Source organism: Haliaeetus leucocephalus, unplaced genomic scaffold (assembly GCF_000737465.1).
Source record: "Haliaeetus leucocephalus isolate CR32 unplaced genomic scaffold, Haliaeetus_leucocephalus-4.0 Scaffold526, whole genome shotgun sequence".
Taxonomy (NCBI): domain Eukaryota; kingdom Metazoa; phylum Chordata; class Aves; order Accipitriformes; family Accipitridae; genus Haliaeetus; species Haliaeetus leucocephalus.
The window spans coordinates 4,764,699-4,788,298 of NW_010972962.1; positions in this window are offsets into that span (position 1 = coordinate 4,764,699).

Consider the following 23,600-nt stretch of genomic DNA (forward strand, 5'->3'; position numbering starts at 1 on the left):
TCCATTAAACTATAGAAAGTAATTAACTCGGAAGTGTAAACAGTTAGCAAATGTGAACACAACAGAATAGAGTGTTTGACTCTCTTTTCATTCCAAACAAAATGGAAAAGAGGAGGAGTAATAACTTTCTCGAAGGAATTTGTCACATGTTGTTTGCACATATCTTTCACATCTTGTTCTTTCGCAGCCTGTTAGACCCTGGAGTTGAAGCTGCATTCTTCAACTTCCTTCTGTAATCCAGACCAAACCATGTCACCCATAGCTGTGTTTTTATCTCATTGAATACTAAGGTTTTCACTGTTTGTTTGGGGTTTTTTAATTATTATTAATATGGTGTCTAAAATAGTTTCTAAGAAATTGAAAGTTACATCTGCTCTCCACATTACCAAAAACGTACAATGGTGCTGGTTTCCGTCACTCTTGATGTTGCTGTTACTGACACCTTTCAACACTTGTAATAGTGCTAAGTGTTGATCTCATTAAAGAAGTGCAGTCAAAAAAAAAATGACGATCACCTCATCACCATTGCCATTGCCGGTTAAAGAAAGCATCTTGTTGATCAACGTTCATGCACAGAGAAGAGCAAACTTGTCCTAACATTTTCATGGACACAATGTCACCAGGAGTCTTTTCCTATAGTTTCTGCTTTTAAAATTATTTCTCTCAAATTCATTGGCTTTAAGCCACTTTTGGGTTGGGACTGCAACTTTGAGCTGGTCCTCTCACCTGCTCCCTTCACCTAGGGAGAATGTGCAGCTGAAGACGCAGTGTGGCTTCTGTCAGAGTTAACCATAGACCCCTTGTTAACTTCAATCCTTAGCAAACCATTTCATTGATTTCTAACACACTATACCATGTCACGCAGGCGTATGTAGTGCAAGACCATTTCCTTCCCTTGCCTAGCCCTGTAGCCAAATGGGTCCAGATGTAAACAGCAGGTGGGAGGAGGCTACGGTCTTCCTGAGGAACTGATCGATCAGTCTTGCAGCAGCTACCATAAAAGACACTAGGTAGATATACAGCCAACCATGGGGAATTAGGGACTCACTCATTGATATTTTAGCTGTAATGTAAAAATTCAGTTTGGAATGTTGAATGAAGCAATATTAAGCTGAAGTCTCTACACCATTTGTATATTTTCATCTGTAAGTTTTGTTTGTCTTTGAAATGGCTTCAGCTTGTCCTAAGTGGTAATGCTAATCTATTTTGTTTCATACAAGCTGGAAGCATTGAGAAAAGTTACTTTCCTCTGCTACTTCATCTCTAAATGTGCTAGGTACTGAATCACAATTCACAACTCCTGTGAATGCAGTTTCCTTCTTTCCAAAAAGCTGGGTCAGCAGAAATATAGATACCTATTAAAAAAAAAAAAGCCATGTTTTCAGGACCATTGAGGCCGGTAGGAATCCACCTTTTAGTATCAATGAGCTTTGGCTTGGGTGCTCGGTGCTGGATCACAACGTCAGTTTCACAGTGCTCTCCTTTCTCTTATGGAGCACAGTACAGGACACAAGAGGCAAGCTGCACAGGCATCTCCAGCTGCATGCCTGATCAGTAACAACTTGAACTGTTGGCATCACAGCCTGAATAACAGTACAGATCTAGCAGTTCAACAAGCTGCGTATCCACTACTGTTTCAGTCTGTCTTCAAGGAGTAATGAAGAGGAAGGGTAACAGTTGTCAGTCCTTTCTGTTAAAGGCTGATCTACTCTCAGCCTACTGTGTTATGGCCTTTATTTTTCATGATTTTTATTATCAAATATTGCATTTTGTTTTCCTGATATAAATATGGTCAAAAGTATTGTTTGTTAGCACCTGGCATATTCAGTGGGCAGATTCCAAATTTATTGGGGTGGTTTGGTTTATCGTACTTTTGGGGTAGGGAGAATTGGCATGAATCAGCTTTTCCATCAATAGAGTTTCCCACATCTTCTGGAACCACCCAGTAAGTGTGGGTGCATGGGTTGATTTCCACACTGCTGCTATTGTTGTTCAGGTTTTCTGTGATTCTGCACTCATAACTGAATGCTACATGCCTAGAGAAGGAAGGGAAGACATTGAACCAAAGATCAGACACACATGCCATCTCTTACGAGATTTTTCAATTTTTTGTGTTGATTTTTTCCCTGTCACGTTGCGTGCTGAATTGTGCCACCAACTTTTTTTGCACATAGGGTATTTTCTGGTCTTAGTTAACCAGCTCCTTAGGGACTCAGGTTTACTCAAAATATAAAGCAGACACTACTATGACAGCCAAATACACTGTCTCAGAGAAACAGCAAATAAACCGATCCCATTTGTCTTCAGGTTAATTTGGAAGATGAGGATATGTAGCAGAAAACACGTCAAGTCCTGTTGCATGCTCTTGGGAAAGTTACGTTACATTAACCCAACTTCATCTGCAGCTCTGGAACTTGAGAGCAGAAGCAGAAATGGCCAAGTAGCTTCCAGCTGAGTAAGCACACATTTTATACAGCAGCTTGTTTTAATAAAGTCTTGTTCTCTGTTATATTGAGGATCCATGCACTACAAGCAGCACAAAATCAAAAAAAGTCTATGGAAAGTTTAAGGCTCAAGCAGAATAATCATATTTATTACTGTCAGAATTTACCAACAGTGCCCACAAAGGCACTTAAAATGGAAATCTGTGTCTTGTGCTGAAGCATCACAAATGAAGCAAAATACCAAGCAACTTCTCAGGTTGACTAGGACACCTGGTCATTCCACCTCCTAGCCCATCTCTGAGGATAGCACTAAATAGTGAATGAATTGAATTTAGCTGCTGCTGAGGTGCCAGGTTAAGGACATATGAAAAAGATGCACTTTAAGATGAGCACATTAAGATTTTATGACACTTCAGAGTGCCCTATGTTTTTCAGAGCAGTAAAGGACATGTAGCTTCTTCTCAAAAGGGATTATAATCCATATTTGCAGATGATTAAAGAACATAACTGTAAACAGAGGTGAAGGAAAAAAAGGTAGGGTTAACATGAATATGGAAAATTGTTAATAAATAGAAAAGCCCATACACAGGGCAAATTAACCATTCTGTATTTCCATAAGAAACATAAAGTTTAAAAAAAAAATTAAAAAAATCTTCTGGAAATATCCACATGCAAGGAAGATTGCAACTATATGAGATTTGGGCATTGCCATAAGTCAAGGACACATCTGAACACATGTAATGGCTATTCTCATTAGCCTTGATGAGATGAAGTGTATCAGGAAAGTTCACGTTAGCAGTCTCATCACAGTGGCATGTATGTTGCACAGATGAGAGCTGTCATAAATACTTAAGTTTTGACAGGCATGTTTTGTAAACCCTCTTAAGCTTTAGACGAAATGATAACAGGTTCTAGCCCAGGTGGCTGGCTGTGGTGGCACGGACACATTTAAAACAGTGGCTTAGCCTGTACATCACATGTTCGTTTTTTCATTTTCCATGTCCTTGTGCTACAGGACATAGGAGGTTGATACCCTCAGCTCTTTCCAGTCTTACACAGTCTGAATTTACAGCTGCAGTTGAGCAATCCACTTGATGTCTTGTTTCTAAGACACACTGTCTCTCTCTCTCTGTCCATATTTCTGTTTAAATAGCAAAAGGTCTTCCCCTTGCTTTGCACGGATCTTTGTACACTGGTAATTCTTAACATTTGCAAGCCTATCCGCCTCTTTTTCCCCTCAAGTCAACTACAGAAATGACAGTGTGACTCTTCTGCAGAGAAGCCACACACAGCTGCAAGACACGCTGATTACAGAGGGTACTTCTACCAAAGCACGCTCTTTGACCAAAGTGCTGCCGCCTGCACTGTATCGCAATGACTGTTCTCTCATTGATGCCTCAAAGCATTTGGGTTCCCACGTCAGATATGAAAATGAATAACCATTATTTCTTCTGCAGGGTAGCTGCAATGCTAGAATTGCATAAATAGCATATAGTAGCCATTGTAGCCCAATCTGGGGCCTCCCATCAGATTTTATGAACAGAAGAGGGTTGGGTCTAGTTGATAATATGGCAAAGAGATGAGAGGGGAAACCCCCAGCATGGCAGGAACTGGTGTGAGTGAAACAATAGCTGGAACTCTGAGTCATTGCTGAAGCAAGGTCCAAACATGAGCATCAGAGGACACACTGTACTCCAGAAAGAGCCAGCTTCTGGATAAGTTGCACACACGGAGACCTAAAAAATGTTTAATTTTGAAAATGTTAAAAATCCCTCTACACATATTTCAAGAATGAGATCAATATACCCCAGGTGGTTTTAAATTTGGTAACTACATTTTGCCAGACTCCAGCAATTTTAACTGGATTTTAGCCTGTTCTTTGCTTTTCTGTCTTTTACAATGGTAGAGTACTGCACCTTAAGCAGTATTAACTAATAATTCTCTGTATTCGCTTACCATAGAGCAAATGAGTGCTTTAAAAGTATTTCCTGACTTAAGCCTTATGATCATGCAGAAAGTTTGAAAAGTCTGGTAAAGACAAGGAAACAGAGTCCAAGAGCTCTCGGATTTGTTGAAATGCCATAAAGGAATGCTCTGTTTGGGGGAGGCAGACAGTCTGATTATGTGTGTAGTATGATCACAAAGCCAGGAGGAAAAGAGAGAAAACACTGAGCTCACCTGTCTGCCTAAGGCCAATCTTCTTGTTTTTTAATGCAGCTCTTGCTCTCACTACCTGAGTGAAATCATACTTGGAGACAGTGTGTCCTTTAGGTCAGAGCCGCAGTCACAAGACTGCCTTTTCTCTCTTGCCACAGAAGGTTTTGCATTTCAGGAGTTGATGAAATGATCCCTGCATAATGTAAACAGGACTCAGTTCAGCTGAATATAATAGATTTACCCAAGATTTCAAGTGAACACTGAGAACTGCAAAGCACTTTAGGTGAAAAGCTCAGTTTCAGGGGAAGATATTATTCACTGCAGATTTTTAAGAATGAAAACACCAGCTGAGTCAAACTATTCCAAAGCCAGAATATTTTATGTATGATCAGCTTAATAAATGGAAAAATGTGTAAATCTGCTCCTTCTAGAGCATTATAAAAATGACATTACATAGGAGATTGATTTCCAGAGCTCCCACGGGTACAGTCTGTTTTCCTGATGCACATGTCTAAGCACCATTAACACTGTTACCAGGGGGACAATATACATGTCAGTATAAAGTACATGATCAGAACCTTCTGAATTACAACTCCCTAATTAGTGTCCCTGTGTCAATTATCCCATTCAGGATGTCAAATATTTCATGAGGATTAAATTTCAAAATACGCTGACTCTCTGTTTGATATATAAAATTCCAAATGGCTGCTCAACATATATCAATGTTACTATATCACATACAGCAGGTAAAAGATTAAAGTCTTTCACATACCTCTACAATTTTAAGCTACCATGCTTTTGATAGCATTTAATTTGGCACCACAGTTGCACTTATATATTTTCACTTGTGGGGATACTTACTGTGCAAAATGGAAGTAAAAAAAGGTTTCACATTTTCAGCCAGCATTTTCCTTTCCAAAATAGCAACACCATTGTAATTCAATACCCAAACTGAACCTCTCTGACCCCTGAATCTAAAACTGAAGGGTAGGGGAGAGAAGGAAAGGAAGAAGAAAGGGGGCTCTACAATGCTGATGTCAGAGAAATCTTTGCTTCATCGTGTATTCTTCACTGCCAGGGAGTAAAGAATGTGCGTGTATGCAGCTGGGATGTAAGCGTATCCAGTTGGAACTGTTTTGGCTTTCAGATTAAATCAAGCTTCCCCTAAGAAATCTGGCTTTCTTGACATAAATTAATATTCAAGTTCTAAACCAAACTTGGCCTCCATCTATTAGAAGAAGTAGATCTCCAGGTGAGCAAAATAACACTGAGCTGATTCAACAGGGCAGAGGCACACACCTAAAATAAAATCTCTGTGTAGTCCCCAAACTTAAGTGTTTCCAGAATGAAGATGAACCAATGAATCAAGTTCTAAATTATTTTACACCTAGGGCAGCTTTAATGCTTCACAAATTGAAATCTTTGAAAGTTTAATGTTTGGTTTAACTTGTTAACCTTTCCTTTAGTTATCACTTTTTCACTGTCACTTTTCCACAGATACCACAATCAAAAAGTGGTTGCATAAAAACGCTCTAATGAGCAAATTTACTGACTGAAACCAGGACAAAGAATATTAATTGACTATTGAAGAAAATGCACAGAAGGCAACTTTAGAGTTTATAATTGTAAATACTGTGTCAGAAACACAGCCCTCGCAATGACACTTGTCTATTTTAGATAGAAACAAGTACTAGCAAGAGTAATCTGCTCATATTCTGTTATTAGACCACACAATAGACTATTGAGCAAACAACAACCCAAAAATTAGTCCCAGAAACAATAAAGTAAATAATTTAAAATATCAAAGGAAAGAGGATCATGTTTGGCTACAAAGAGGCAAAATACAGCAAATAAGTTGTCTATTACAAAGAAATATCCAGAGTCCCAACCAAGGGCTTCTTGTACTTCATTTGTGCTGTAATAGCATATGGAGTGGGCTAAAGGTAAGAGATTAGAAAGAGCCAAACGTTATTAAAATACAAAGGTCTAAACTATAGTGGCTTTTAAGATCTCAGTCCAGCCTTGAGAAAAGGGGAGAGGAAAAAAACCCACCACCTCCCCCAGAAAAACCCAAACAAACAGAAAAATCTGAATGAAACCAAAATGCCTAGAGCAGCTTTACATGTTCATAAACTACATTTTACCAAGTAATTTCAAGGACATTTTCAAAGTCTTGCAGTTAAGCTCCTGCCCTTGATGCTCTCTGTAAACGGGAACTCCCTTTAACCCACCCCTGTGAGAGCTGCAAACCACTGAAGACAGGGAATCTTTTATTAGACACATGCAGAGTGAAAAGTGCAGTGTGGCTCCTCCCTGTGCTCTCATCTCAAAGCAGATCCTGAACACAACTCCAATACAAATATTACAACAACCATTGACATTTTCCCATTAAAATAGATCCCTTTTCCAAGTTACCTTTTTCTTACATTTGCTATTTCACACCAACTCTATTAATAAAAGCCAGATATCATTTTCACCCTGTATTATCCTTTTTAGTGGTGCCTAAATTCACTGAGTCATCTGTGTATACTACTCTTTAATAAGCCAAGGTCAATCTAATTTCCTCCTCTAGTGCTCTCTCCCCCACAACTTCTTCACGTGTTTCAGCTTTACTTTGAAGCGACTTCCTTGCCTAGCAAGCTAAAATCCAGAAACAAAGTGCCTATCATTATGACTGCAGTTCATGCCCTGACTAGTCACAGCAGAAGGAGAATTAGACTATAATCGCCTAAACAATGTAGAATCTGTAAATCAAAACCAACCAGCTCTTTTTGGCATGTAGATCAATGAACCAGTGTAGGGGTATGAAAATCCAAGCAACTTTTCTAAGGTAAAGTCAACCTCAGCATACGGATTTGTTCAGCTTGGATTTTTTTCTCTCCTCTGCCCTTCAACCCCCAAAAGCAAGTCTTCAGAAAACAGTTTTTATTGCATCCTGAAAAACAGCAGCTTCTGCTGGACTAGAGGGCAAAATAGGCACACACAAACATAAGCTTAGAATACAGGCAGTACAGAGATTAAAAACAACCTACCTTCAGTACTACCCCGCCTGGCCTTCTTGATGGTAAGGATGTTTGCATTCCTTTGCTCTAAATATAAAAACAAACAACTGTGGCTGCTCTAATCAAAGGAGTAATAACATGTTGCCAAAAAAATTCACAATGCATCAAAACATTTATACAGACTCTAGAGTTATTTCACTGAAGAAACACAAACTACCCATAGCCACGTACAGAAAATATTCACAGAGAGTCAGAGGAACAGAGTTGCGCCTGATGGAGTAACATAAAGTTTCTTGGCACGAAGCAATAATTTCCATAACACAGTGCATAAGGGGTTTCTGCTTGCAGAAATAAAGCCCTATCATGCTGACTGATATGTCATCATGCATGCAATTTAACTGGGATAGCCCAAGTCCCACTGGAAGTCACTGACGCTTTATATTGTAAGTTACTTGAAACCTCACAGGTGTACAGGGAGATCTCTTCCAGTAACACAAATGGGCCTAAATATAATCCTGCGAAGAAGGGTCCATAAGATCAAATTTTTCCTTATCTGTCCTAAAGAAAAACATAAAATTGAAGGCTTATAAGAAAGAGTTTTAAAGTAGAATTTTTTTCTCTCTAGTTCTCTTTGGTTTCTCAGCTTTGATGTCTGCCAGGTTCATTGTATTTTCTGGGTTTTGTTCCTTAATGGCTGCAATTCTCCGGGAAAGGGGGAAGGTGGCAGAGGCCGATCTCCTGACCACATACACCCAATATGTGCTTCCCAAGGCTTCCTCTTTGTGACATTTCTGAAGTGGAAAGTTAACAACTCTCGTAAACAAAAAATCTGTAATCCTAACTCCTCCTTCCACTCAATTTTTCATGCCAGTGTGGACCAGTGTGGAAAGAGAGGGCCTCTGGAGTATCAGCTTTAGTAGATGGGGACACGCAGAATAGTGTGAAACAGTTGGAAGGCCAGGTTTAAACATGTAACCTGAAACACTGGAAATTAGAACTCACAGCGGGGCTTAGCAACAAAATCAACAATATAGGCAGCGCATGACATGTGATCACCAAAGCAGAAGCAAGGTTGCTTAAATATAGCCTCTGTAGGTATTAGAATATTTCTGAGAAGTACACATCAAGCACGAGACAGATGCTACTAATAAGTAGAGCTTTAGTCATTTATTTTTGTATTTAAATATCCAGCTATATTTATCTGAAAGACTTAACCATACCATTCCTGACTAAAGGTATGCCAGTTACTTACTGCTGTCTAGACAAAAAGATTTAAAACTGGAAAAGATAAAACCTTTGCAAGGGAACATGGAAAAGTGCTTTAAGAGTCCATGTGAAGGGCAGTATCTCTGCACTTCAGTCCCCCGAGCTCTGGCTTTAAGAACTTTGTCTATTGGGGAATTTAGTATATTAATTATTTCGTAAACAGTTTCCTAATGCTTGTTCTTGAACCTAAATTGTTTGGGTTTGGGGGGAGAGGTTAGTAAGTTATGAAAACTCTAGAAAGCTGGAAAAATCAATTAATCTTACAGGCAGGAGTGATGCCTGATGATCATCTGACACTTCTGGAGTTGTGACCGCGATGTGGTCAACCACTTCAAACTAGGACATAAAGACATGAATCATCTACAGTGAGTAAGCTGTCCCACTTCCAAATTTCCTGCAAAAAAATAATAATAAATCCAGACTATCTGGACACTCACCCTAAGTGTTTGGACAGCTTTAAATGATCCTGTGATCTCAGTGAAGAAATTGTTCTTGAAATGAGTTACACATTTCACCTCTATTTTTAGCATAACCATAAACCAGACCTACTAAACAGAGGTTTCCCAATCTCTGCTGCAGTAATTTGGTACCATGTGGTACATAAAGCTGGAAGGAAGCAGCATGCAAAAGAGTTATCACAGACTTCAAGGAGCAGAAAGGTGAAGAATTTCACAAGCTTCCCTAAATATTCAGAAATATATATACATTTTTTGGATAGGGCAAATATTTCTGCATCACTACATCCTTTAAGCATTTTATCACCAGCCTAAACAAATGACAGACTGAGAGCAGTCTACAGGTAACGCTTCAGAACATCAAGTTTCTATCAAGAGAGAGGACTTCAGATAGGCACAGGAATGAAATTGATACATTTCATCCCATGGTCCCTTGGTTCCCCCATTTGCATTGCACAAAAGATGCCCTGGAGAAGTAACTGAAGACAAAGCCCAGGTGATAAAAAGTCAGTGCACTGGCTTTATGCAACTCATTTCTCCCATTCTGCTGGGAGCAATGTTGAGGTTCAGGTCATGGACACAGTGCACAGTACCAAAGTATGCAGTGCTCTGTGTGGGTCTCTTACAGCCACGAGCCTCTGAGACAGCTGCAGCCTGAAACAGCAGAAGTATACATAAAGGTGGCATGAGTCAGTCACCTTTCTTTTCCCAAAACTTTACACGGGCCACTGAGCAAGAATTAATTTTACTGAATACTCACCCTTATTTCCTAAGTAGATCAAATCACTTCAGAATTTATTTTCTTATACTTGTACTAACCTGAAATACTGATCTTAAAATACTTCCAGGTATAAGTCAATACAAGTTTAACAAAAGAATTCACGTGGCAAGAATGCTAAGCAATAACTTCACCAAACCTAGTTCTTGTACTTTAGTAAGTATTGCTCTTCTTGACTAATTTTTCCTGTGACTTAATAAATCTCATGGAATCAGGTGCTATTCGAGATATGCAGAGTTGCAAAACCTATTCCTGTCTTGATATAAAATTATAGGAAGTAGACTTGGAAAGGACTTTAAAAGGTCATCTGGTTTGTCCTGAAGGCAGAATCAATATTCGTGTCACTTGTGACAGATGTATGTTCTTAATGATGGTGACTTCACCACCTCCCCAGGCTTTGCTATGTTTATGTTTAGAAAGTTTTTCCTAATAACTATTCTGACTCTCCCCTGGTGTAATTTAGCTTGTTATTTCTTATGTCTGCCATGAACAAAAAGGACATATTACTCCCTTTCTCTTCACAACAGTGAGGGTTTTTTACATCTTAATTATGGCCCTGACCCTTCCGTCTTCTTTTTGAGTGCTAAATAACTCCAATTTTTTCAAGATCTCTTTGGCTAGAGTGCTCCAAGCTGAGTCCTTACCAGTATAAAATACTAGAAAATTCACTTCTGCAGGCTGCATTCTGGTTTTCATATACATACTAGCTGGTCACTTAGCTTTTTAATAATTCATCAAGTGATGTGTAATTTGATTCACTTTCATTCTGAGATCTCTTCCAAACTGCTGTCTATTGTTTTACCCTACCCTGTATTTGTGCAATTGATTATTTCTGGCTAATAATTTGCATTTGTCCTTATTGAACTTAATCTTATTTCTTTCAGATGATCTCTCCAATTTGTCAAGATCATTTGGGATTCTAATTCTGCTTTCCACATGTTCAGAATCCCCCCATCTCCTATCAATATGCTAATTTGCTGCATATAATATTATTCCCTTATTCAGATCATTCACGAGAATATTTAACAATATTTAATCAAGAACAACTCCCTGTGAAAACTTCTCAGTATATTTCAACTAAACAATAAAATCAGGTAATTATTCTCTGAGTTTCACTTTTCATTCAGCTTTGCATTTACTCTCAAGATTTTGTTTCTTTAGCTTTCCGATTAGGATATCATTCAAAAGAGTGCCAAAACTTAAGTAACGTAGGAGTGGGAGGAAACTTAGTCTACCCCCTGTAACCGTAGACTTGTTACCTCATCATAGAAGTTAGTTTGCTTTGTCATAATTTGCTCTTGACAAATTATTAACTATTCCCTCTGTCCATGCTGTGTTCTAGTCACTTATGAATGTTTAGGACATAAATTGCACAATCTTTTCTGAGATTTTGGTGATTTTGTCATCGAGTATGCAACTGACAATCAAGTACCAGCATGCAATGCCATGCAAAATTAATTTTATGCAAAAACTGAAAGGACTTTTGAATTCTTTTTTATCCAAACATATTCTTCCAATATTCACTGTTAAAGAGGGCAGCATCTGTAAGAGGTCTTGAGTAAGTACAGAACTATGCGTGTCACACATAAATGATAAATCTCATTGATCAGCACGAGTAGAAACATCCCCCTATGCTGATTTATGTCTCGATGCAGCATTCATTGGAATAAAGGCCCCCACAAAGTATATGGGTATCATGTGGTAGTGCATCAATTATGCTCATTCGAATCACACTCAAAGCACTTATGTCATATTGTTGACTCTTCAACCACCTGCTCTTGTCAAGGAGGTCTGGCACACAGTCTTTGAAGTATTCTTGATTTGCTCCAGTCATGCCCTGTTCTGATTATAAAAAAATCTGTTGTCATCATTTTCATATCAATATCTTTTGAATAGCCAGCACTATTTGTAGATGTGCATAAATGAGATGGAAAAGGTGCAGAAGATGCATAGTCTTTTTGGAGGAATACATTTTGTGCATCAGTCAGATGATATAGGCTATCTAAATACACATCTGTCAAATTAAAATCCAGTTAAAAATGAAGTAGCACAACATCGCTGACCAGAGATACTACTAAAATAGGTGATCTACTTTTTATCTGAAGTCAAGTCATGTGGAAGACCAGGAAGCATTCAGATGTAAGACTCCAACAGAATTACCCTTGAAAATAAAGATGTTGAATTATTAGACTTTATGCAAAATAAAAATCAAATGCAAATTATACCAAAACAAAGGTGTGGGGTTTGTCTGCATCAACGGGGGGGGGGGGGGGGGGGGTGGACACACCATAAAAATGAAGTCCGTAATGAGTTACATGAGAATAAAAATCAATTTGTAGGTCCGTTTTTCCAGGAATCAGTTCTATATCAAGAACATTACTGTAGTTTCCTGTTCACAGAAGACTTTGTGCAAAGCTTATTGCTGGAAGAGCATCTTTACTTTTGAAAGTATCCTAAAAGGTTTAGAAAGTAGAATTTCACAAGTTGTTTAGGGACAAATTTTCTCTCATGTAATCTCATTTTAAATTGAGTTATTCCAGATTTACATTAACTAGTTCAAGTGAAAAAAATAATCTTGGCTTTCATATGTAGCACATGAAGCCTTTGCTGGCCTTTCACTTCTGTTGTTACTTTATGATGTAAGGATCATAAGGATCATCCTTGATCTCTGCAAGGAATTAGATATTTATGGGGTCCTCTCCTTGCAAGTTCATCCAGAGTTTCAATTGCTAGATTTCTTTCCCCCAGTAATCTCATTCACTGAGGATTAAAAGTCCTTTATGTAAAAAATATAACATCTTCTTCCTGAATTTGCATGAGCAAGAAAAGACTAAAAAAAAAAAAACCAAAACAAAAAAAACAAAAACAGAGTAAGAGAAAATATACTTGAGGCTGGAGTCTGAGACCAAACACATCCACCTGCAGGACTCTTTTATTGGACATGTATGAATTTTTAAATTCAATAAACATGGAACAGGAGACAGTAAATTTCTCAAACCACAAATGAAAACTACTGAGGTCTGTAAGAAATGTTCAAGTTACACACGGCCTTCCGACTGTCAACTGTTCCATTCCAGAGCCAGAGGAGTTGTCCTGTCAGGAAACAGTAATGGCACAAAAGGAAAATAATCTCAGGACAATTACCAGTCCTGAGGATAAGAGGCAAATGTCCTTCCATTTAGCTATGATTAATCAATATTAATAAGGCTAATATTCACGTCTCTGCCTAAAAAAATTTGGCAACTAGCAAAACTAGAAAATTGTAACCAGGTGGGTTATTACCATCCCTTTACCCTATTACTGTCTACCTGTAAAAGGATGAGATGCAGTGGCTTGCATGAACTTCCTGAAGATGCCATCCTACTGAATGATAAATGAAAAAGAATTGACAGATAGGAAAATCGCATACCTGCTTCTTGCTAAGTAACTGTCTACAGCTATAGTGGAATAGGGCAACTGCTTTCTTCCCTCACCCCATCCCACATCAAACCAACCCTTGAAGGCAATTTCCTGAAATGGCACTTTTAGCTAATGGGAAAGCATATTGTAGGACACAGAGAGAAACTATAAATGGTAACAAGGCTTAAATTCCCCAGCTCTGGACCCCCATAACCTGTTGTTAATCTAGTCACTCTGAGGAAATGGTGGTATGATGATAATTACTTCCCAGTTCCTCCAAAGGAAGTGCTACACGGTATACTTTAAATAGAAGAAAAGAATATTATCTTTTTAGTATTTTCATCATGCGTTGTTAAGCCACGACATTCCTGTGCTGCATCCCACTGTGAAGAAGCCAAGGGTAGTGTCCACCTGATGTATTTTAAGTGGGCAGCAATTTGCAGTGCATGTGATGATTGACAAAATTTATCCCGGTATAGGTACCACTGGTTCCTGCTATATTCCAAATACTCGCAACAAGAAATGATGCAGCAATCAGAAAAATATCAGAACTGCAAATAACTTTCCAGCAGACTGATGAAATGGGGCTCTTTCCATTGATTTCAGCAGGCAATGGGAGAGAATCTAGGTGACATTATTAAACAGCAAACTTTCACATATGCATGCTTCTGAAAAAAAATTCATTAACAGGAGAAAATTTCAAAAGTTTCACCAAGAACAGGAAAGGAAGAACCACATGAAAGAGGGCTACAACAGACTTCAGGTCATGACACACATTTGACCCATGTTGCATCAAAAGACATTGAAATTCACTGCTTGCAGCCTCATGTTCTTCCTTCTCTCAACAGGCTATGAACCAAATAATATGCATTTGAAGTGTACCTCTGTTGAAAGATTTCAGCCATGCTGGAACATTTTAAGCATCTTTCTTAAATGAAAGAAAATATTAAATATATAGACAAAGGGACTGTTAATGTAGGCCAGGATAGGCCTATATTAACTAGGATGCCTATTCCAAGTACAGACAGCAGTCAGCGTCAGAAATGCACAAAACTCAAGTCTTGTGTGTTTCATAATGATTTTCTCCCACTATAGAAAGAGCTGTGAAAGGGTCATACAAGTATTGAACAACAACAAATCACAGTGCAACAGGAGGCTACGCCTTGGTTTCTGCATATACCCTGAGCTATTCAAATTTGTCTATGGTGAAAGCGTGGTATGGTTTGTCAGAAGACTAGAAAAGCTTTACTTCACAGTGGAAGATTTTATTGCCTTCAGTGCATATATGGTATGTAAGCACAAATCCCTTTGCCCACTGTTCTATGAAGACACCTACAATGAGATGAAAACAATACAAGGATCCTCAGGTCACAAAATGCACACCGATGCCTACGCTTTGCCTGCCTTCCAGTGAGGGGTGACCCAAGTCCTCTCTGTGGTGAGTCTTTGAGTCACGTTTAGAATCTTTTGTTTGTTCTGGACAATTATACTTTACCCTTAGCCAAACGTCAAGCATCTTTAGTCCAGAGGGTGAACTGCAAATCCTGGAAGATAAAAGTTACTCTTAAGATTTGTGGTGCTTCTTATTCTTCCTGTAAGTCAAAAAAATTGAAAGTGGTTCGTTCCTCCTTTTGCTCCTGTAAATTTGCTTCTTCACATGGAGACAGATGAGGTGGCAGCAGATGGAATTAGAGAGTCAATGTTTTGAATGCAGCTCTTGCAGCCAGCTCCACTCTCAGGAATCCAGAGCAGCTAATCTTGAAAGGAAAATGAGCACGTCCTTCAAAACCAAATACCTGGCATCACATGTGCAGTTTAAGCTATCGGCCATTAGTTCCAGCCTTAATAAACTAATCTAGAAAACACCTTGCTTTCCCCTACTGATTTCTCCTCTCAGTCTTTTCAGTTGACTAGTTGTAACAAGTAGTGGGGACATAATTGTGGATTCATCATAGATTTGGGAGACAGGAATTTCTAAACCCTAAATTTTAATCTTGGTAATTGACACTGTGTGTATTTTTCTGCAAAGTACTTAGCCTCATTATGTCTTACAGTTCTACAAACTTCACACACCTTACCAAAAATAACAGAGAGACCCTGTGCTTAAGAGGTTGCCTGCAGGTGGCTATCATGTGGGCAATAGATGCATTATTGAAGCAATTCCTTTTTGCACATCTATGCCAGAACAACAACCATTAGAATACTTAGATTCTTTTGTTGGCCAAAGAGCTCTGAGGTATCCATCCCTCCAGTTGCTGACCTTTAGTGAAGATGAGTTGCTGTCTTTTAAAACCTTTATGGGCTCCAAGCAGACTCTCAGGACAAATAGTTCCTTTCTCAGGTCAGAATCAAAACCTGTTGCATTAAATTATACTTGCTGTTGCCATGCCAACATGCTTTCTTTGCTCACACTTCATTTTGCTCTCTAAATGGCATGCCTAATAAAAAATCAGGACTTTCCATTTTAGCCATCTCAAATGTACATCTGGACTCCATCCCGGACTGTAGGTTCCTTTAGGAAATATTCTAACTCCAGTTAAAAATACAGTTAACCATTTAAAAGTGGCTAGGCACAATCTCCCAGCAGGACTGAATTTTAACACAAAGCACTTTGATAGAAAACTACTATTCAGATTTTCTGATATTATGAAATTTGGTAGATCAGCAAGGCAGAACATGAAGTTGTTTTCCATCATGCACGGTGTCTCTGGAAATTTTAGGGGGAAAATGTGAAAAAAGAAAGAAACCCGTGTCTAGCAAAGAATCTATAGACAAAGATGAGCTATGTAGAGAGTATGGATGCCCAAGGGATACACTGCTTCCATATAAAAATGTCTGAAGTTTGCCTTTCATGATAGTTTAAATATCCAGCTAATCATCATCATGGCACCAGGACAGCCTGTAACAGTGTCTTACTACAGAAGCAGCTTTAGTTCTTCTGTTCCCAGTTCATTCTTGGTGTAGGGAGCAGGGCTGAGTTATGGAAATGTTTTCCCTGCTGCCCAAGGCATTCCAGTGGGCAGGGGAGGCACTTTGCTTTGTGCCTCATCAAGCTTTACCTCAACCAAAGAAAACAAACAGCAGGTTTTGAAGACACTGTAAACTTTGCCCTCACAGCTGGAGGCAGATTGAAGCAGTGGCAGCCAGCAGTAAGGGACGGGCAAGAAGAAAACAAAAAGTGATAGAGACAGCCGTGGGACAAAGAGTTCATTCTGTGCCCCTATTAAGAACTCTGAGAGTCCCCTACTGGGGAAAAGAAACCATTAAAATGTTCATTAGAAAGAGTATCACCTTGGACATTTATTATTTATTGCAAGTCTTTATAAGCCATTAGTCTTCAGATGTATTCCAGTAAGTCCATGTACTCCATGTCCTGCTCCAGTCTATTAGCACACCAAACATCCTGCAGCAAGTGCCAGTGCCACAGTGCTGCTCTGTAGCAGTGGGACTTTTGGTTCACAAGGAGGTTTCTTTTACGTGCACAGCTCAGATTGATTTAAAATTTGAGCTTTTGTAGCTGAATCCACAGAGTACTTAATTTTAGATTATCCAAAGGAAAAAGGTTATAACAATCAAAAATAAAGTTGAATGTACTCTACACAGTTTGTTCAGCAGTGGCAGTGGTTTTAAGAAGGATGAATCAACATTGGAAGCACTGCTCATGCACAGAATACCCAGCCCACTGCTCCAGCTGCATGTCTGCCTTAGCTTCTCAGCTATGTCACATAAAATCTTCTGCTTGGTTTTCCTCTAGTGTTTGGTTGGTTTGCTTTTATCTTCTCAAGAATTTGCCTGTAACACAGTTCTTTGTTCACCATTTGAAATACAGAGCAGGTTGAAACTATGCAAACTACATATTAAGGTTATATATTTCTACCCGCACAGCATGAAAGACAAACACAGAAGATGACCAGGAGATTTGGCATGTAGCTCTACTTTCTCATTTCTTACTGGAAGTAGATGCCAACTAGCAGCGTAGAAAATTTCCTTTAGTATATTGATTTGTGGTTTTTTTAAAGACAGATTCCCAACCAAATGTTCTCCCCATACCCACCCAGATCTTTCTGTAGGGCACATGGCCTGCTGGAACATGACCTTTCCAAAGATCCACAGCACACCTTCCTCCTGCTCACAAGCACACATCACTGAGATGCCATAGGTGCTGCGTCTACCATTAGGTATAGGTCCAGGGTTGTATTCATGATGATTTTCCAGCTATGGTATATAATCACAGGTCTGCCACACTGCTACAGCTAATTCTGCCATTGGCTGATGCAGATTCCCTTAGATAGCAAATGCTGCCAAGCGTGCACAAGAAAAATGTAACACTACAGGCCCATGAACCAGAACACAAACAGCTTTAGAAATTTCTCACCCCTATTTATTATGTCACCCTGCAATTACAGAAGTATTCCTACTAGTTGGTGTTCATTTGCATAAGGACTCAGAGTCAAGAAAACTCAGAGAGGTGAAAAATAACTATATTCTCTAAAGAAGAAAAATAGAACTTTCCAAAGACCTTTAAATTGGTCATACCATCACACTTGACATGGTCATTTTTAGAAAGTTAGGTTTAACCACTTACTAGACTCCACAGACCTGCTGGGTACCAATAGACTACCTCAACTCTAAAGACATTTGGAGGGCAGTAAACTGCTTAGTGAAATTAAAACCATAGTGACCTTGAATCTAAAGCACTTGTCACACAATTCCTGTGCATTTGATAACTAAATCTCCCTAAATTAAGAGGACTGGAGACAAAATATATGAGAGAGACAATAGTTCACATAAATCAAATGTCCTCCACTGAGCTAATTCTGTTGCTTTCCCAGAAGTACTCCTGCACTCGGGAATCCTTTTAATTATGGGCATGAGAAATAGGCGGCCCAAACACGTTGTGTAGCCTTAATGATACACAATGAACAAGCAATAAAGAAAATGTTAAACCACGTTTCTGTGCTTGGCCAGTCAACAGAGAGTTAAACCTAGCAAGGATTGGTTTTCAAAGCTGCTCTCAGTTCCCTATTTTATGATGTCATTGCTTGACATTGTTAACGTCAAGGAAATGCTGATATGGTAAGATATATTTCTATGTGTTCAGTCACAATATTAGTACAGGGAATAAAGAGAAGATGTGCCAAAGTGTGGAATGATGAGACAAGTTGATAGTAAGAAGTCAGTATGTTCTTCCTGTAACCCTATATGCTACATGGTAGATTCTGGAGACATTGTTTCTCAGGGTACTTTGGGCAGAAAATGAAGAGGCTTAAAACTGTGCAGTTTTACTCAGTGTCTCTTGTAGTTGGGCACACTTAGTCTTAACTGTCAACTTGACAAAATGTATTATTTTCCTTGAAACAGTAGAACTGCTTTCAACAGTGCAAAATAGAATTTTACTGGATTTTCTTTCACAGCACTGAACATGAGCACAACGTCCTAGGCATGGATACAAAAAGGTTTGCAATTACCTGGCAATATGGTATCAATTAGGAGAAAGGAGTAAAATTTATTTTCACTTTCATTATAGAATTGTGCTGTTAAGGTTTAGCTGTGTGTGGGGAGGATAAGTTGGTTCTTTGTGTCTCTTTCTTATAGAAGGTATTACTCTAAAGATGGTTTTCTAGCTTCCTTTTTAATAAATGTGTACTTTACAAAGACAGAAATTCTATATTTTTTCATGTTCAAAATGCATGAAGATATACTCTGGGTTAAGATTTATAAAAATACCAAACTCAAGAGGCTGGAGAGAAAGAAAATACTTTCCATTATTTAATCTTCATCATTTGACAGGACACAATTCCTTTAAGAGACGTAAATTCTGGTGCTCTGTCCCCTCCACATGCATAGGTGCCATCAGTCAGCCAGGCACAGTTAGAGTATAAGAATTACCCTGTACATATGCTAATGATCTCTGTGTCTAAGAACATAAGGATATGACAAGGATATGATATACACTTCTGGTACATGGAAACCAGAGTCACTGTAATATAATATTGTAATGAATAAAATCAAAGAATTTCTGTTCGGAGTGTGATTGTGTAAGTTACTATTTATGACTTGTCCACTGATAAAAACTGGTCTTCCAGCCACTTTCTTATGTGTTTTTAAAAAGCAGCTTGACTGTACAAAGGCCTTCTCACTCTCTGGTAAGGATAAGCTTCAAGAGCAGAAGTCTTGTGAAAACTTAAAGCCAAGGTGACACACTTGTGCAAACTCTGCAGAAAAGGAAAAACCAAAATCTTACCAGTGTTTTGGCAATTCACATAGCTACAGTTCTCTATTAAACACAACATATTTTTAGATATATGAAAGAGGGAAGAGGAGAGAAGAGGGAGAGGGAGAACAAGAGGTAGTGCTAGGTAAAACAGGTAAAGCAGACCTTCAATGAGAGCAACTTCATCACAGGTCACTGTGACCCGCATTAAAAATCTTTGTCAACACTGGACAAGTGGGCTTACAGTTTTGCCACATTGAATATACATTCAGATAAACAGATAAATTAGGATGAATTTATTACAGTTTATAACCTTTCTACTTTTCCAGATGCAGAAAAGCAGTATGAATGCACAACTGCAATAATCCCATGGCATTCACAGATTTAATAATTTGTAAAATATGAATTATATAGTAGATATTTGACACTTCTGTGTGTCACAGGACTGGCTGGCTAGAAACAGCTGTCTTCTCTGTGTGTTTTCAATAGATTTCCTCTATTACACCTCCTGAAGTTACTTAAAAGAATTTAATATTCTCGATTCCTCCTAGGTAAATCACTCCTGTGTTTTTCCTCCTAGAGTTCATTGTCTTTTTCTGTATTGTGTTTAGATTGAGGTCAATGGTTCTGGTCTCTGTTTCCTCCCCAGCTACCCCAGGCCACCGCCTCTCTTCCAGGCAGGAAAACCCAAGTGACAGTCAGTGGCAAACCGAAGGTCAGAGATTTCCTTGGCTGACCTTCGACACCTTCCCGCAGCAGCCTGAGTCAGCAGTGCTCCTTGCAGATCAGGTCTGCCTGGTCTCTTGAGGGCACTCAAAGAAATAAAACTTCATGACTGATGCCTCCTTCATGAGAAATCCAGTCATTTCTAATCCAGTTCTTAAGCCTAGCGGAAGGCTCTTCTTCACAAAGTGTTAAGCAGTTTTCTGTTAAATCTGGTTCGCATCCTACTCCAGGTGTCTGTCAAAATACTGAAGCAGGCCTAAACAGAAATTTACATCCATTTAACTTTAGTTGTTTATTTAGATAGCAAGCAAGTAGAATTTTATGCACTTTTATTAAGTTTTTTCTTTAATGTTTTGGCACATCCTAAAACCAATCCACATTTCACAACAGTTCCTGTTATCAAAATATGTCATTCTCATACATGGTTTTTAATTAACACTCCCTCCTTACCGTGCACATAAAATATTGTGCTGTAAGTAGGAAGATTTATTTTACAACTCTAAATCTAAACTTTAAAAACTGAGTATTGATTCTCATTTCTGATTATTCAACGCAAGCCAGTTTACAGCCTTCAAAAAGTGGGTATCCAATAGTCTCTGATATCCTACGGAGTTACTGGTATCAACAGTATATAAGCTTTGACAAAAAGAGCATTCTTAGTCCAAAGTCTATCTTGAAGTAGTTGCTTGATGGACACCCAGGTAGAATATATGAGATGCAAATATTTCTCAAACATAAGGGCAAGACTGGCTGACAAGACAAGTAAAATGCAGAGAAGTGCAGTGTGCTGTAAGGGGTAGATAATTCTCACACAGAGTCAATAGATGGAGAATATGAAGGTGTCTGCAGCATTTTTTCAGGAATTTCTTTGTTTGCTAGCACAAGTTCCGCTAAGACGGACAAGAACATCTTCGCTTCAAAGCACCACTTTTTATTTACAGCAATGTGATCTACCCTGGAGCAGACATATAACCGCATGCTCAAGGCATTACCTGAGGACACCGGACACCCGCCTTCAATTTCCGTGGGCCAATGCTGCTTGCATCTTCAGTGGGACTCACATATGGTGATGTTATGCTCACTTCTGCTGCAGGGGCCCAGCTTCCAGAGCAGGTTGTACAGTCTTAGCCCAGGCAGCAACCCCTGTGAGATCACAAAGCACCTACATGCATGGTGATGGGATTCCCAGCAGCCAGAGGCCTCAGTCAGTCAAGCTGCTGAAAGAAATGCCAAATGGAGAAGTGTGTCTGGAATCCCTTATTTCTCTACACTGCAGAGCTTCTTTAAATTCACTGCTGATCATAGGAATCACTTGTTAACCCCTCCTGTATTCAGGGGCCTCACACATCCCTTTGGGCATGAGTGACTAGATCAAGATCACTCTTTTGTTTCAAACAGCCAGTGTTAATATCACCATTCACCTTAACTTATAGCACAGAAGACTTCTGCAGGAAACAGGCAACCAGGACCCTACACCCACAGCACCTTTAGCATCCTAAATCCACATATCCCCCACTCAGCAGAAAACCCCAGAGTACTTCCACATAAGCCTCAGTTGTTCTTATCTGAGGTGAAAGATACGGCTTTGAATGTTTGGATGGGAACTCTGACACACAGCTCAGTGTTTCACCACCAGCGCTAGCCACGATCCTGGAATGGAAGCAGCCAAGGCTGCTCACTTTTGTGCTCAAACCACCGTTGTCACCACAAGCAGACATACCAAACCTGACCCTTCAGGAGATGTCAAATTACAGAAGCCTGTTTTGTGACTTCTGATGGTGCTTTCACCATGCCAGGGCACTCGGTCCTGCCAAAATGGTATTACTTCTGAATAAAGGCAGTGCTACTTAAGGAATTTATCAGCAAAATTGTGTTTCTGGGCTTTCAGAAACCACGATGACTGCAGGTGGCCTTGCAAATTCTCAGTCTGAACTGAAATTTATGCATCTGAGTCTCACTTAAGGGCCTTGAGTCCTCCCTTTGACCAGTATAGATGGGTCTGTCTATGGCTAAGAGTTGCACATATTCTCGTAGATTAAGGAACATCAGATGCGTTTCCTGTTGAAGTGGTGGAGCAGTCTTGACATGGTTTTAGTCTGGGTCAGCTAGCATTTGGGAGAGTGCCAGGTTACAGCTAATTCCTAGCCACAGCTCAGGAGTTAGTATAGGCCAGAGACTACTCCCAAAAGTCAGTTTGGGTTTTCTGAGTGTAGGAGAGTTCAATAGTACAGACACAGGTCCTTCCAGTTGCAAATACATTTAGAGCTAAACTCGCTAACATGGCAGTGAGGGCCAGACAGAGAAATCCTTTCATGTCTCAGCAATTATGTTCCACAGTCCAAGACAGCAAAGCAAAGAGAAGGAAGTATGTAAGAGTACACAAGGACGGTTTGTCCTATGTTGGGAACTTTCTGTTCTTGGAGACAAAAAAAAAAAAAATAAAAATCTATTAATGACAAGACATACCATATTCTTATGTTATGGAGTTGCACTTGTAAAATGGAAACACAGGCTCACAGCTGATAAATAGCCAGAGAGAGCAGTCACCGGGCTGATTATAAATATGTGCTCAGATAGCTCAGGGACTCCGAGGATTGAAATAATGAGATACTCTACATGGCAACATGGTTATTTAAATACCTCCTCATCCACCAGGAGTTCAGCCATTATTCAAAGAGAGGAAGCATATTCATTCCTGAGTGCTCCAGACATGGGACAGTTATGAAAACCTTTCTGCACAAATGAGGCAAATGTGGTATCCCACAGTGAGACTGAACAACAGCTTCTGTCACAGCCTCAAAATGACTGTACCTGAATGAATGGAGGCTGGAAGGTAGCTGGGTTCATGGACAGCAGTGTTTGTTGAAGTCTGTCACTCCCTCTTGAGGGTTACTTACACGGGTTTAAAACTTTATTTTTGCAATTGCAACAGATACAGCTGACAGCATGAAAACAATTAGATTAACATATAAACAGTTGAGGCTATAATGCTATTAAAACGGACGTTCAAGGAAACTGCAGCCATTTCTACAGCTGTTTTGGAAAGTCTCTCTTTGGCAGAACATGCTGGATTGTCATTCCAAATGCCTGTGTTTCCCATGCTGGTTTCCTGAGGAAGGGTTTGTGGATGGAGTTGTTTATTTATTACATTTTTTTTTA